The 13,894-nt window shown below is 39.7% G+C and overlaps 2 pseudogenes; both read right to left on the reverse strand.

Annotated features, from left to right (window-relative positions):
• The window catches only part of LOC109276112 (60S ribosomal protein L27a-like), a 61,347-nt pseudogene that overhangs the window by 29,430 nt on the left and 18,023 nt on the right, over nt 1-13,894 (reverse strand).
• LOC109274934 (voltage-dependent anion-selective channel protein 1-like) lies at nt 443-3,135 on the reverse strand (annotated as a pseudogene).

The raw sequence follows: 13,894 nt of genomic DNA on the forward strand, positions 1-13,894 counted from the left end.
CCCTGGTAATGGGCTGTATCCCCTAACCCCACCTCCAGTACAGCACTCCACCCCTATTCCCGAAGGCTCTAAAAATGCAGACACAGATTGCCTGGGTGTGAAACATGACTCCACTTACTGGCTGTATACCATTTGGCAACTCTCTATTCACTGAGTTCTTCATCTGTAAAATGGCATATGGTCACACCTACTTTATGGGGGTTGTGTGAAGAAATTGAATGAATTCTGAATTAATACTCTTCCATAACTGAAATAATGTTTAGATGGCTGCAATAGCTACCAATTTGTTCTAACTTTCCTTGGGATCTTCTAGCATTAATCTTCTTCAAAATGGTGCCAAAGAATCTCTACAATACAGATCTGTATGTATTAATCCCCAGTTTAAACCCCTTTGAGTATCGTCAATAATCACTCTTTGTTTCCAACTCAATTTTTTTTTTGAGGTTCTAATATTTTGTTCAAGTTTCACTGTAAGTTATGTTAATTATAGCATTTTAAAGGAGGATCTTATTCTACCCAAAATGGAAGACTCTAAAATCACCGGTTAAACTGCTAAAAAATAAACCGAGTGGCAAGAATATAACAGAAGTCCAATTTAGATTCTGAATGATGTCACCATGTGATTACAGTCACAGAGACTCTTCTCTGCTTGCAGCTAGAACTCTTAGAAGCTGTTTCATCTGGTGCAAGGGCAAAAAAACACAACATGAAAGGAGATAAAGTCCTGAATTACTGGCTTCATCCACCTCTATCTCAAAACGGCGTTCGAGTGCACACACACACACACACACTCACAAAACAAAAAACTCAGCTACCATGCATTGCAGACTATTTTTGGTGTAAAAGAGGTGATGGACTGGGGTGAAAACAGGTCATGAAAATCTGCCTAAAAAAGTCTCTTTCAGATGAGTTTGTACACACCATCAAACAACAAGCCTCTCCTTCATGGGGTAGGAAACTAAGGTTCACTTCTCAGGAAGTCACAATTTCATTCATTTACTTAATGACAGTTTGTAATTATCAACTTCCACTAGCAGCTGTTTCTAGATAAAAAAAAAAAAGCCCTGACATTTCTAGAGGCCACCAAGTTCCCCCCAAGTCCACAGCTGAAAGGATCTTGTTTGGAATTGGGTTTCTTCTGTACCTCTGAAAGAGTAACATCTTAAAGTGGAATCATTTAATATGGAGGTTCAATATGATGTTTAGCATTACTGCATTCCAGACAAACATTAAAAGGTACACTAAATTCTGAGGGTAGCTATGCTGTAAAATAGTTTAAAATGAAATGATTGTATAGCCTTTGATTATGCTTGCCTTCCAGTCATAGACCAAGCTTGTGGCCACCAGCAGTGACATTCTTGCCATCCAGCAGAGCTGACAGCATCACTCTGACACAGTCAGTCTGACAGCTAGCTTTACGGTCTGAATGTGTTCTAAACCAATCAGGCTGGAGCTGTTCACTGTGGTGGAGAAATAGGCGTCAGGGTCCATCTGATACTTGGCTGCTATTGCGAAGTCAGTGTTACTAGTTCCTGCTGTCCAGGCCAGATTAACATTGGTCTCCAATTTCTTGTTCACCTTCTGATAAAAGGAGTCACTAGCCTCCATCCTGTCATTTACATTAGTGTAAAGCTGCAATTCATCAGTCTTGTAGCCAACCACAGAGTTGCTCTGGGTCCCTCCAGACTTTGTGGTCTCAGAATTCATCTGGGAGCCAGCGAGCCAGTCGTTTTGATGTGGCACCTGAGGGACCCGGTCTGAAGGCCCCGCCATGTGGAAATCCACATCCAGGTTGATGCCTCCTGCTTATGCCCTGTCTTGATTTTAGCATCCTCCTCCCACCTTCCCACCCTGTGCTTGGTGAGAGGATGAATCAAAGGTCAGCTTCAGTACACATGCAAGCTGGTCTTCCACAAATATCTCCATGCCTAGAGTGTTGTCTGTGTTGTATTTTTCCAAGGTCGCCAGACCGTGCTTGATACATCTATACTGGGTTTCTAGGCTGATGCTGACTTTAGTGGTTGGTCTCAGTGTTGGCTGAACCTAAGCTGGTACATTGCAGTCCATTTTCAGGTTTTGTTTTCAAATCAGGTTTTATTAAGCCAAATTCCTAGCCCTTGGTGAAGACATCTCTCGCAGATTTGCCAAAATGAGCACACGTGGGAGGCACAGCCATCTCTGGCTCAGGGTCAGTGGCATCAGGCTGGGTGGTGGCTGTCTCTGGGACTGCAGTGCCAACCCTAACTCGACTTCTGATCCTTAAGTCTTGCTCCTCACCCACCTGCACCATCATCGCCCACACACCTGGCCCTGGCATGACTCCAGGCTTCTCCTTGTGTTCTTTCCTTTCTCTGGATTGATCTCCCTATTAGTCTTTAATGAGTTGCTATTTAGCCTTTAAGACACTAATAAAAATTTCTCTCCTCTGTGAAGTCTTTCTCAACAACCCCAGACAAAAGTTAGTCACTCCTGCTTCTTTGTTTACGTTTCACTTGGTACATAGCCCTGCCTTTGTACCTAACAGGTTGTGCTGGAATTATGTGTTTATGGGCCTTTCCCTCTCAGGAAACTGTGATTGACTCCATGACAAGGACTTCCTAACTCCTTGTTTGCTGGAAACCATGGCCACATTCCTAAATCATCAAAGATGCTTAATAACAGGGTGAAGAGTGGATGAATTAATAAATAAATGAATTAGTATAACACCTCAGGTGACATCTGCATTAGTAAAGACAATAAAAGGGTGGCAAGTAGGATACAAGCTCAACCACTGTAGCCATGTGACTTTGGGCAAATTTCTTACTTTCTGTGCCTTGGTTTCCTCATCTATAAAATGGTGATGACAATACCTTTCTAGTTGTGTGAATTAAACAATAAATTTAAAGTTCTTAGAAGAATGCCTAGCATATAATAATCATTTTATGTGTATTAGTTATTGTTGTCATATTATTCATGGAGAATCACTGTAAACTCTGTGAGAAGTAGGGATTATGGTTTGACTTACCATTTAATTCCTAACTGCCACAATGGTTCATATAGAATAAGCACTCAATAAAGATTTCTTAAATAAATATCAAAATAATAAAGAAGAGAATCAGGCTCACAGAGCCTGCTTCAGATCCTCTGTCTCCCTCTCTCTGCCCCTCCCACCCTCACAAAAATAAATAAACATTTAAAATATAATGATAAGGGCCACCTGGGTGGCTCAGTCGCTTGAGCACCCAACTCCTGGTTTTGGCTCAGGTCATGATCTCACAGTGTCTTAAACATTGGGCTCCAGGCTCTGTACTGACAGTCCAGAGCCTGCTTGGGATTCTCTGTCTCTTTCTCTCTCTGCCTCTCTCCCACTGTCACTATCTCTGTCTCTCTCAGAAAAAATTAATAAACTTAAAAAAAATGATGATAAAAAAGAGAACAAAAGAGAAGAGAGTTAAAAAAAAAAACCCACAAAAGGTAAATACGGGTGCATTTGGCACAAAGTACAAAGATATTGCTAAGTCATCTCAGGTCCTCACTACTGGGCTGCATGACAAAGTGCACCTGGAGTTTCTGAATCTTTCATTTCACCCTCATAAGAACTTTGACTTTGCCCTCCTCAGTTACAGTGTTCTCTCTAAAGACAGTGAGGGGGGGAAAGGGATGTCATATAAAAGGAGTGATTTAATAATACACTGAGAGCCAGGAAAGGCTGTTTTTTCTTTTGTAGCCAATGGATTCATTACCTGCTGCTGAAACCACCTTTTTTGGTCCTCTGCTTGATCTGTAAAAATCAAACCTTAAACACTTGCATGCTTACTTGCAACCAGACTAGATGATGGTGGCTTCAATAATTGTTTGCCATCTGCTTTGCAAAGACAGAGTCAAAATGAAACTTGTAAGGGGGATGTTTTAGTTCAGGCTGCTAACAAATTACCATAGACTGGGTGATGTATCAACAATAGAGATACATTTCTCACAGTTTTGGAGGCTGGAAATATGAGATCAGGGTGCCAGCAGGTTTGGGCTCTGGTGAAGGTCCTCTTCCAGGCTGCAGATTCCTGACTTTTTGTATCCTTACATGGTAGAAGAAGAGAGCCAGCTCTTCTGGCCTCTTCTTATGTGGGCATTAATCTTATCATGAAGGTTCCATCCTCATGACTTAATTACCTCCCAAAGGCCCCAACTCCAGATACCATCACATTATGATTAGAGTTTCAGCATATGAATTAGGGGAGTGGAGACACAAACATTATTTTTTTAATTAATTATTTATTTATTTTGGACAGAGAGAGAGAGAGAGAGGGGGGGGGGGGGAGAGATAGTATAAGCAGGGGAGAGGAGCAGAGGGAGAGAGAGAGAATCCCAAGCAGCTCCACCCTCAGTGCAGAGCTTGAGGCAGGGCTTAATCCCACGACCTTGGGATCATGATCTGAGGTGGAAACCAAGAGTTGGATGCTCAACTGAGCCACCCAGGTGCCCTGGAGTCACAAACATTCAGAAAGTGATCTGTTTCTTTATGTAGGGGAGGCAAAATTTTATGTCTTCCCATCTTAGGTTTTTAGCTGGGCTTTTTACAAAAAGACAAATTAATGAGAGAAAAGCAAACAATTTAATGTGTGCAGTGCACATCACACAGGAGAAACTTGAAGAGTAACTCAAAGTAGTGGCTTAGAACTCTTGCTTGTGTAGTATCTTCGACAAAGAACAGTAAATTTATAGAGAAACGACAGGACAAAGGAAAGTCATTCCAGGCTTCCAAGGTGGCAAACTGAGGGAAGGTAAATATGTGGGAGGAAGCTAATGGAGTAAGGTTTGTTTGCAGATTTCTTTTTTATTGCTCTTGAGCTGATACATCTGTTTGCAGAAAAAGGAGAATTTCCTACAGGAGAATTTCCTATAGGCAGAAAGAGGGCAAGTAGAGAGAAGAGTTTGCTGCTTCTTCATTGCCTTAAGCTTGAAACAATTTTTATGTCAAAGAGGAATATTTGAGGGTGACATATTCTAGTCTCCTCCATTTGCTATCCAAAAAAGCCTAAGGAAAGAAAAAATTGAATAGGAAGCATTATGACATGGTAGCCCACTAGTTTGAACTCCAAACGAGAGGGAAAAGAGCAAAGAGAGAAGCTATGTAACTGCATTATAAACTCCATGAAAAGATTATTGAAGTATAATTTTTCAAAAAGTTAAAAAAAATGGTTGTCATACAAATATATAATGAACACATACCAAAGATTTTGTTCAACTAAGTAATTAGTAGGGACCCAGAAAATTGGTAACATTGGCTCCAATTTAATAAAGAAATGTTAGAGTAAAATTGCTAGGTTAGACACAAAACTGGTTAATGTTCTTCAAGGCAATTAATTGTAACCTTTGTGTTTGTCTTTTATACTGGACAGAAATTATTTGCATCTTTATGGGGAGGGGGGGAACATGTAACTTCACTAAGACTGGGACCTTTAATCAGAACAGTGATTTGAACAAAGTGTATTCCCCCTAGAATATTAAATCATCCTTGGGTGATCCTTATAAACAATGCCCTCCCATGACATTAAAAGGAACTTCCACCCTTGTTTTTGCTTTATTTACAAGTTTTAAAGAATTTTTTTTTTAAGTAGGCTTCATGTCCAACATGGGGCCTGAACTTATAACCCTGAGATTGAGAATTGCATGCTCTACTGACTGAGTCAGCCAGGCGCCACAAGAATGTTTCTTAACAGGAAGGATTTCACTTTATTTTCTTCACTGCTGCATTAGTACTGGCACCTAGAACAGTACTTGCAACTAGTAGGCTCTTAAGGAATAGTTACTGAATGAATGAATGGTTATGTTTTAAGAAAGATTTTGTTAATTGGTTGTTTATAACTGGAATGCATTTCTCTTCAAAGTGATGTTAGAAATTATGGTAGGTAGTTCTTTGGTCAGACATATCTTTCCAACCTGCAGTGTAACCAAGAAAGCCTGACAAACAAGGGCAGGAATGTTTTTTTATGAGAAATGCATCCATCTATTTAAAATACAGAACGAGGGCCACATCTTCTCTCCATCTCCACACTTACATCCCTTTGATTCCATTTACTGGTCCCCACCTCAGGACTTGTTCTCTCTCAAGGTCTCTATTGCTGGGCAGTGGTATCAGGAATTCCCAGAAGCAGTACTGGGTGCTTTGAGTACAGCCTGGAGCAGGCTGTAGTTAAAGAAAAGAAGAAGCAGGGACTTGATGGTCTTAGGTTGGAGATGAGGTGCTCTGGGCTCTGAAACTCTGGTGGTATAACCCCCAGGATTGCTCTCAGTCTGAGGTTTTACCACTTTACTTTTCTTCTATAAATTCCAAAATGGACTTAACTACTTTTCTTTTATTACCACCATCTTGTGTTCTGACTAGAGTCTCTCTCCTCTATAAGCCACTGGAGGACAGAATGAAGTCTTACAGCTTTGCCTGTCCCTGACACATACAGTCCTATGGAGGACTTTTAAAAAGGTGCATGTGCAGATTGAGTGTAACCATTCTGTGGATTTGCTGCAGTGACTGGAGTAGCCAGATATTTTCTACCCAAGATATCTCATCTGAAGGACATCCTATTGATTTGCATTAAGTTCACCTGCCTGTAACAAAAAACCTGAAATGATAGTGGCTTATTCAGGAGAGAAGTTCATTTCTCTTGTGCATCAAAGAAGTCTGGAGGTAGGCAGTGCTTGTGTTGAGGCTCCACAGTCATCAGAGAGCCAGACCCTTTCTATTTTTTCTGCCCCACCATCCCAGCACATGAATACCAACCTTAAAATCACCGAGGTGTCCAAGTCGAAGAGAATACCCAATCACAGATTTTCCTGGGCTTACCCAAAGTGTGGAAGGTAGTAAGTAAACAGCAGTAGGGCTAGGGGCATCCTACTCTAGATAGGAATCTTACCTTCCTTTTTCTTTAAACCCTCTGAGACTGACTATTGAAGACCAATCTGAGCCACCAGGCAAACGAAAGGTCAAGTGAATATTGGATGTGAGCTGGAGAAGGAAGGAGGAAGAAAGGAAGCAAAATTCTAAGAAGCAGCAGAAATAACCCCAAACATCAGAGACACTGTTTTTGGAGGCTATCTGGGTGTAAGAGCTGTACATAAATTTGCCATTTGCCTCTTTAGTACTGTATCAGTCAGAATCTCAACAGAAAACTGGGTTTCACTCAAGTTAGATCATCTGAGGAAAGAATTTTTTTTTTTTTTTTTGCAAGTGAACTGTCCACAAAGTTGTAGGGTGTAGCATAACCCCAAGACAATGACTTAACCTGGGGTCAGTAGCAGCAGGGCAGTTAAGACCCCTAGGCCTGAAGGGATGAGAGGAGGGAGTGATTATTGAAAGGAATGCAAGGGTCGCCAAATGAACTCTCACATTTGGGCAAGAGACAGAGTCTGAGGAAAGGAACAAAGATAGTTAGTGGTCCTGTTCTCTTCCTTCCTATGAAGCCAGAGGACCACAACCTTTGGTGTGGTTCATACAGGTGAGCCTCCTGGGACAGGGAATGGTGAAGAGTAGATTTGGAGGGACAAACAGAAGATATAAAGGCAAGAATATTGAAATTAAACTGCAAATAGAGGAGTAGAATAAAATGCCTTTCAGTGGCCCCCTTTTTTGTTGTTGTTGTTGGCTCCACTCTGGGAGTGGAGCCCAATGCAGGGCTTGAACTCATGACCCTGAGAGCAAGACCTGAGCTGAGATCAAGAGCTGGATGTTTAACCAACTGAGCCACCAAGTCACCCCCATTGGCACTCTTTTTACATTCATTCTGTCATTATCTGTGGTAGCCAGCCTCCAAAGTAGCCTCCAATAGTTCTTGCTATTGATAGCTCTTGATATTCCGGCTGCAGAAATGATGGAGGGTGACTTCTAAAGCTGGTTCACATCGAGGCTTCTGCCTTCTGCCTTGGATCACTTATTCTGGAGGATACTAGCTCTCAGGTCATGAGGATTCTTACACAGTACATGTGTTGTGGAGCTGAAGCCTCCTATAGCAACCACTTACCAGCCACGAGAGACAAGCTTCTCAGAAGAGGACCTCTCGCCCCAGTCAAGTCATCATATGACTGCAACTCTGGCCGACATCTTGACTGCAACCTCATGAGAGACCCCAAACAGAACTGCCCAGCAAAGCTGCTCCCAAATTCCTGACTCTCAGAATTATGTGCACCAATAAATGTTTACTGTTCTTCACAACAGAGTTTTGGAGTAATTTTCTGTGTAGCAACAGATAACTAATTGTGATTGTTAATTTAGATGTCAATTTGATTGGGTTGTGGGATACTCAGATAGCTGGTGAAACATTACTTCTGGGTGTTTGTGTGATAGTGTTTCTTGAAGAGATTAGCTTTTGAATTGGTGACTCTTGCCGGTGTGGGTGGGCATCATCCAATCTGTTGAGGCCTGAATAGAACCAAAAGGCAGAGGAAGGCTTTGCTACTTGAGCTGAGACAACAATCCTCTCCTGCCCTCAGCACTCCTGGTTCTCAGGCTCTCAGACCTGAGAGCCTATACCATAGGGCTGGAATCTATACCATTGCGTCTTGCGGCTCTCAGGCCTTTGAACTATATCCCTGGCTTTCCAAAGTGTCTAGCTTGAAGAAGGCAGATTTGTGGGACTTCTCAGACTCCAATTACATGAGCCAATGCCTCATAATAAATCTCTTTATACATATATAAAGGGTTTCTCTAGAGAACTCTGACCAAGACAGTAATATATCAGCACAGTTAACCCTCACTAACTTCTATGCATTATTCATTATATCTTCATTGAAATCTTACAGATAAAAGCTATTTATTTATGTTCTGTCCCCAAATCACTAAGACATGTGCCCTTATTGCAAGCTTTCCTAAAGCATATATGTACATTACACATTGTCTAAAAATCTGAATATTTTCCTGACCCATTAAAGGCCTACAGGAGCAATGGCTTTGGGAGCTATTTGCAACCAATTCACTAAGAACTTCAACTGTGCATCATAAAGAGAAGATTCAGGACTGAGTAGCAGTCACAGTAGACATGAAGACCACTGAGTATACTCACACAGCAAAACTGAGCCACTTTTCTGTACTTACGTCCATAATTTTGTTGTATGAAATTGTTTGTTTATGGTTTTCACTCTGAACGCTATCTTTCTTTAGCAACCACTTGAGTTTTAGCTTATTAGACAGCTAAGCTCAATGTCATTTGCTAGATATCATTTACCAGAAAGTGATTGGGTGAAATGCATTTCTTCTCCTGAGCTAGAGTTACTAGTTTGCTCATCTTTCAGGATACTGTCAAAGTAGTTCTTGGCTCAGATTAAAAAAAAAAAAAAAAAAAAAAAGTTCAATACCCAGACTGAGCTTTCCATTAGAAAGTTATATTGAATATTTTTGAAGCTACATCCTTTTCCCACTAGTTTTTATCATTTCCTTAGCATAAATTTTCTCAAAAATAAATGCTCTGTTAAGATTTAACCACACCAGGGGTGTCTGGGTGGTTCAGTCGGTTAAGGGTCCGATTTCAGCTCAGGTCATGATCCTGTGGTTTGTGAGTCCAAGCCCTGCATCAGGCTCTGTTCTGTCAGCACAGATCCCCTGTTCCTCTCTCAATCAGATAAATAAACATTTTTTTAAAAATCTTAAAAAAAGATTTAAGCACACCTTTTTTTCTTTTTTCTAAACTTTTTCCTTTTGGAAAAGTTTTTTAAAACATAGAAGGAAAGAAAATAGTAAAATGAATTTCAATGTACCCATCATCCAGCCTGAACTGTTTTCAGACATTTCTTCTTTTTTTTAAGTAATCTCTACACCCCACATGGGGCTCAAACTTACCACCCTGAGATCCAGAGTCCTATGCTCCACAAACTGGGCCAGCCAAGCACCCCTCTCATAACACTTCTGACACCAAATGAGTGCCCTACAATTTAACTCAATTTTGACACTAACCACTTGGAGTTAGCACAGACCTCACAGGTTAAGAGTTCAGTCTCACAAGGCTGCCCCATCCCCTAACGAGACTATTTTGAAGTAATCCAAGTAATCAGAAAATTTCATTCATAATATTTTGATATTTATCTCTAAAAGATAAGGACCACTTAATGTAACAATATTATTATCACAGATTTTAAAAATTCAAAATAATCAAAAAGACTTGTTCATTTTGACTGTTGCAACATATTGCTAAATTGCTCTCCTACAAGGGTGTAATAATTAACCCTCCCACCCCCAGTTTACAGTCCTGATATTATCAATCTTTTTCATCTTCACCAATTTGTGTCTCTTGTGTCTTGTTCTAATTCCCATTTCTTTGATTATTAATGAGGTTGAGCAATTCTCATTTCATACTGGCCATTTATGTTTCATCTTCGATAATTTGCCTCTTCATTCCTCTGTTGATTTTTCTATGCATCAGTCTTATTTTCATGTTGGTCTTATTTTCATGTTGATGGGTAAGTTAAAATAGCAAGAGTTTTAACAAATATTGCATCATCTGTATGGTATACAATGGGAAAAAACTGAAAATGAACTTTATTTTCAAACAGTTGTTTAAAGTATTCATGGAAAATCCATAACATGGTACTCCATGCAGCTATGAAAAAGTATATATTTATTACTACCCAAAGAAATCTACAGATTCAGTGCAAACCTTATCAAAATACCAACATCATTTTTTACAAAACTAGAACAAAGAATACTAAAATATGCATGGAACCACAAAAGATCCAGAATAGCCAACACAATCTTGAGAAAGAAAAAGCTGGAGGTATCATAATTCTAGATTGCAACATATACTACAAAGTATATACTACAAAATAAAATACAAAGTAGTAATCAAAGCAGTATCAAAGCAAATTAAACACATAGATCAATGGAACAGAATAAAGAGCCCAGATATAAACCCATGCTTATATGTCAATTAATCTATGGAAAAGGAGGCAAGAATATAGAATGGGAGAGAAGATAGTCGTTTCAATAAATGGTGCTGGGAAAACTGAATAGCTACATGCAGAAGAATTAAACTGGACTATTTTCTAACACCATACACAAAAATAAACTCAAAGTGGATTAAATCCTGAATGTGAGACCTGAAACCATAAAAATCCTAGAAGAGAACACAGGCAGTAATTTCTTTGACATCAGTTATAACATTTTTCTAGATGTCTCCTAAGTAAGTCAAGGGAAACAAAAGCAAAAATAAACTATTGGGATTACATCAAAATAAAAAACTTTTGCACAGTGAAGGAAACTCTCAAAAAGCAAAAAGACAACCTACTAAATGCGAAAAGATATTTGTAAATGATATATCTGATAAGGAGTTATACCCCAAATATATAAAAACTGCAGCAACATGGATGGAACTAGAAGATATTATGCTAAGTGAAATAAGTCAGTCAGAGAAAAACAGATATCATATGTTTTCACTTATGTGGATCTTGAGAAATTTAACAGAAGACCAGGGGAAGAGAAGGGGGAAAAATAGTTACAAACAAAGAAGGAGGGAGGCAAACCATAAAAGACTCTTAAATACAGAGAACAAACTGGGTGGGGGACGGGTAGAAGAGAAAATGGGTGATAGGCATTGAGGAGGGCACTTATTGGGATGAGTACTGGGTGCTGTATAAGCGATGAACCATGGGAATCTACCCCAAAAACCAATAGCACACTTTACACACTGTATGTTAGCCAATTTCACAATAAATTATATATATATATGTGTGTATATATATACATATATATACACACATATATGTGTGTGTGTGTGTATATATATATAGTTACACAACTCAATACCAAAAAACCCAAACCAGTTTAAAATGAGCAGAGGACTTGAATAGACATTTTTGTAAATGATCCAGTAATTCTACAATTCTACTACTGGGCATGAACCCAAAGAAAACAAATAGATATATGCACCCCCATGTTTATTGCAGAACTATTTACAATAGCCAAGATATGGAAACAACCAAAGTATCCATCAATAGACAAATGTGTAAGGAAGATATGGTGTGTGTGTGTGTGTGTGTGTGTGTATGATGCATATATATATATATATATATATATATATATATATAATGGAATGTGACATAGCTATAAAAAAGAATGAGATTGTGTCATTTGAGACAACATGGATGAACCTAGAGGGTATTATACTATGCGAAATAAGTTAGAAAAGAAAAATACCATATGACTTCACTTGTGTGGAATTTTAAAAAAACAAATGAATAAACAAAAACAGAAAGCAGAACCAGACCTATAAATACAGAGAAGAAGCTGATGGTTGCCAGAGGGGAGGGGGTGGGGAGATGGGCAGAATGGGTGAAGGGCAGTTGGAGGTACAGGCTTCCATTTATGGAATGAGTAAGTCATGGTAATCAAAGGCACAGCATAAGGAATATAGTCAATGATGTTGTAATAGTGCTGTGAGCATAGCATAATGTATAAACTTGAAAAGTCACTCTGTTGTATGCCTGAAATGAATGTAACATTGTGTGTCAAATATACTAAAAAAAAGAAGTATGTATTTGTACAGAGCCCGATGCGGGACTCGAAATCACAAGCTGTGAGATCATGACCTGAGCTGAAGTCAGACACCTAACTGAGTGAGCCACCCAGGCGCCCCACAAACATGCCACTTTAATGGGAGATGTTGGTAGTGGGGAAGACTCGTTCATGTGTGAGGTGTGAGGTGGGCATGATATACGCTAGAACTCTTTGTATATTACATGCAATTTTGTTGTGAACCTAAAAGTACTCTCAAAAGTAATGTCTATTTTTTTTAATTTTTTTTTAAATTTTTATTTATTTTTGAGATAGAGAAAGAGCATGAACGGGGGAGGGTCAGAGAGAGGGAGACACAGAATCTGAAACAGGCTCCAGGCTCTGAGCTGTCAGCACAGAGCCCAACGCGGGGCTCGAACTCACGGACTGTGAGATCATGACCTGAGCCGAAGTCGGATGCTTAACCGACTGAGCCACCCAGGCGCCCCTAATGTCTATTTTTTAAAGGACATACGGACATGGGTAGCTATTGTTTATTAATTTAAAATTATTTATTAGGGGCACCTGGCTGGCACAATCAGAAGAGCATGCAACTCTCGATGGCATCATGAATTCAAGCCCCATGTTGTGTGTGCAGATTACTAAAAAAGAATCAATAAAATAAAATGGATTTTTTAAATTATTTATTAAATGTTCATATTAAGATAATTTCTCTCACTGAGTGTACTATTTAAATACGAAAACAATATGTTGGTAATACAATCTAACATAGTACAATCTTAGAGTCAATAACAATGATTATATTGTGAAACTCTTTAACATGTATTTCAGAGGCACCTGGGTGACTCAGTGGATTAAGGATCTGACTTTGGCTCAGGTCATGATCTTACCTTTTGTGAGTTTGAGCCCCACATCAGGCTGTCCCTTGCAGAGTCTGCTTGGGATTCTGTCTTTCCCTCTCTCTGCCCCTTCTCCACTTGCTCTCTCTTTCTCTCTCTCAAAATCAATAAATAAACTTTATTTAAAAAATTTTTTTTTTTTAACGTTTATTTATTTTTGAGACAGAGAGACAGAGCATGAACGGGGGAGGGTCAGAGAGAGAGGGAGACACAGAATCTGAAACAGGTTCCAGGCTCTGAGCTGTGAGCACAGAGCCCGACGTGGGGCTCAAACTCATGGACCGCGAGATCATGACCTGAGCCGAAGTCGGCCGCTTAACCGACTGAGCCACCCAGGCGCCCCAATAAATAAACTTTAAAAAAAAATGTATTTTAATTCTTAAAAAACATTTTATTTATTTGAGAGAGAGAGAGAGAGAGAGAGAGCACGCATGAGTGGGGAAGGAGCAGAGAGAGGGAGAGACAGAATCTGAAGCAGGCCCCAGGCTCCAAGCTGTCAGCACAGAGCCCTATGACATGGGGCTCG

Source organism: Panthera pardus, unplaced genomic scaffold, assembly GCF_024362965.1.
Source record: "Panthera pardus isolate Hobbes unplaced genomic scaffold, ASM2436296v1 HiC_scaffold_13, whole genome shotgun sequence".
Lineage (NCBI taxonomy): Eukaryota > Metazoa > Chordata > Mammalia > Carnivora > Felidae > Panthera > Panthera pardus.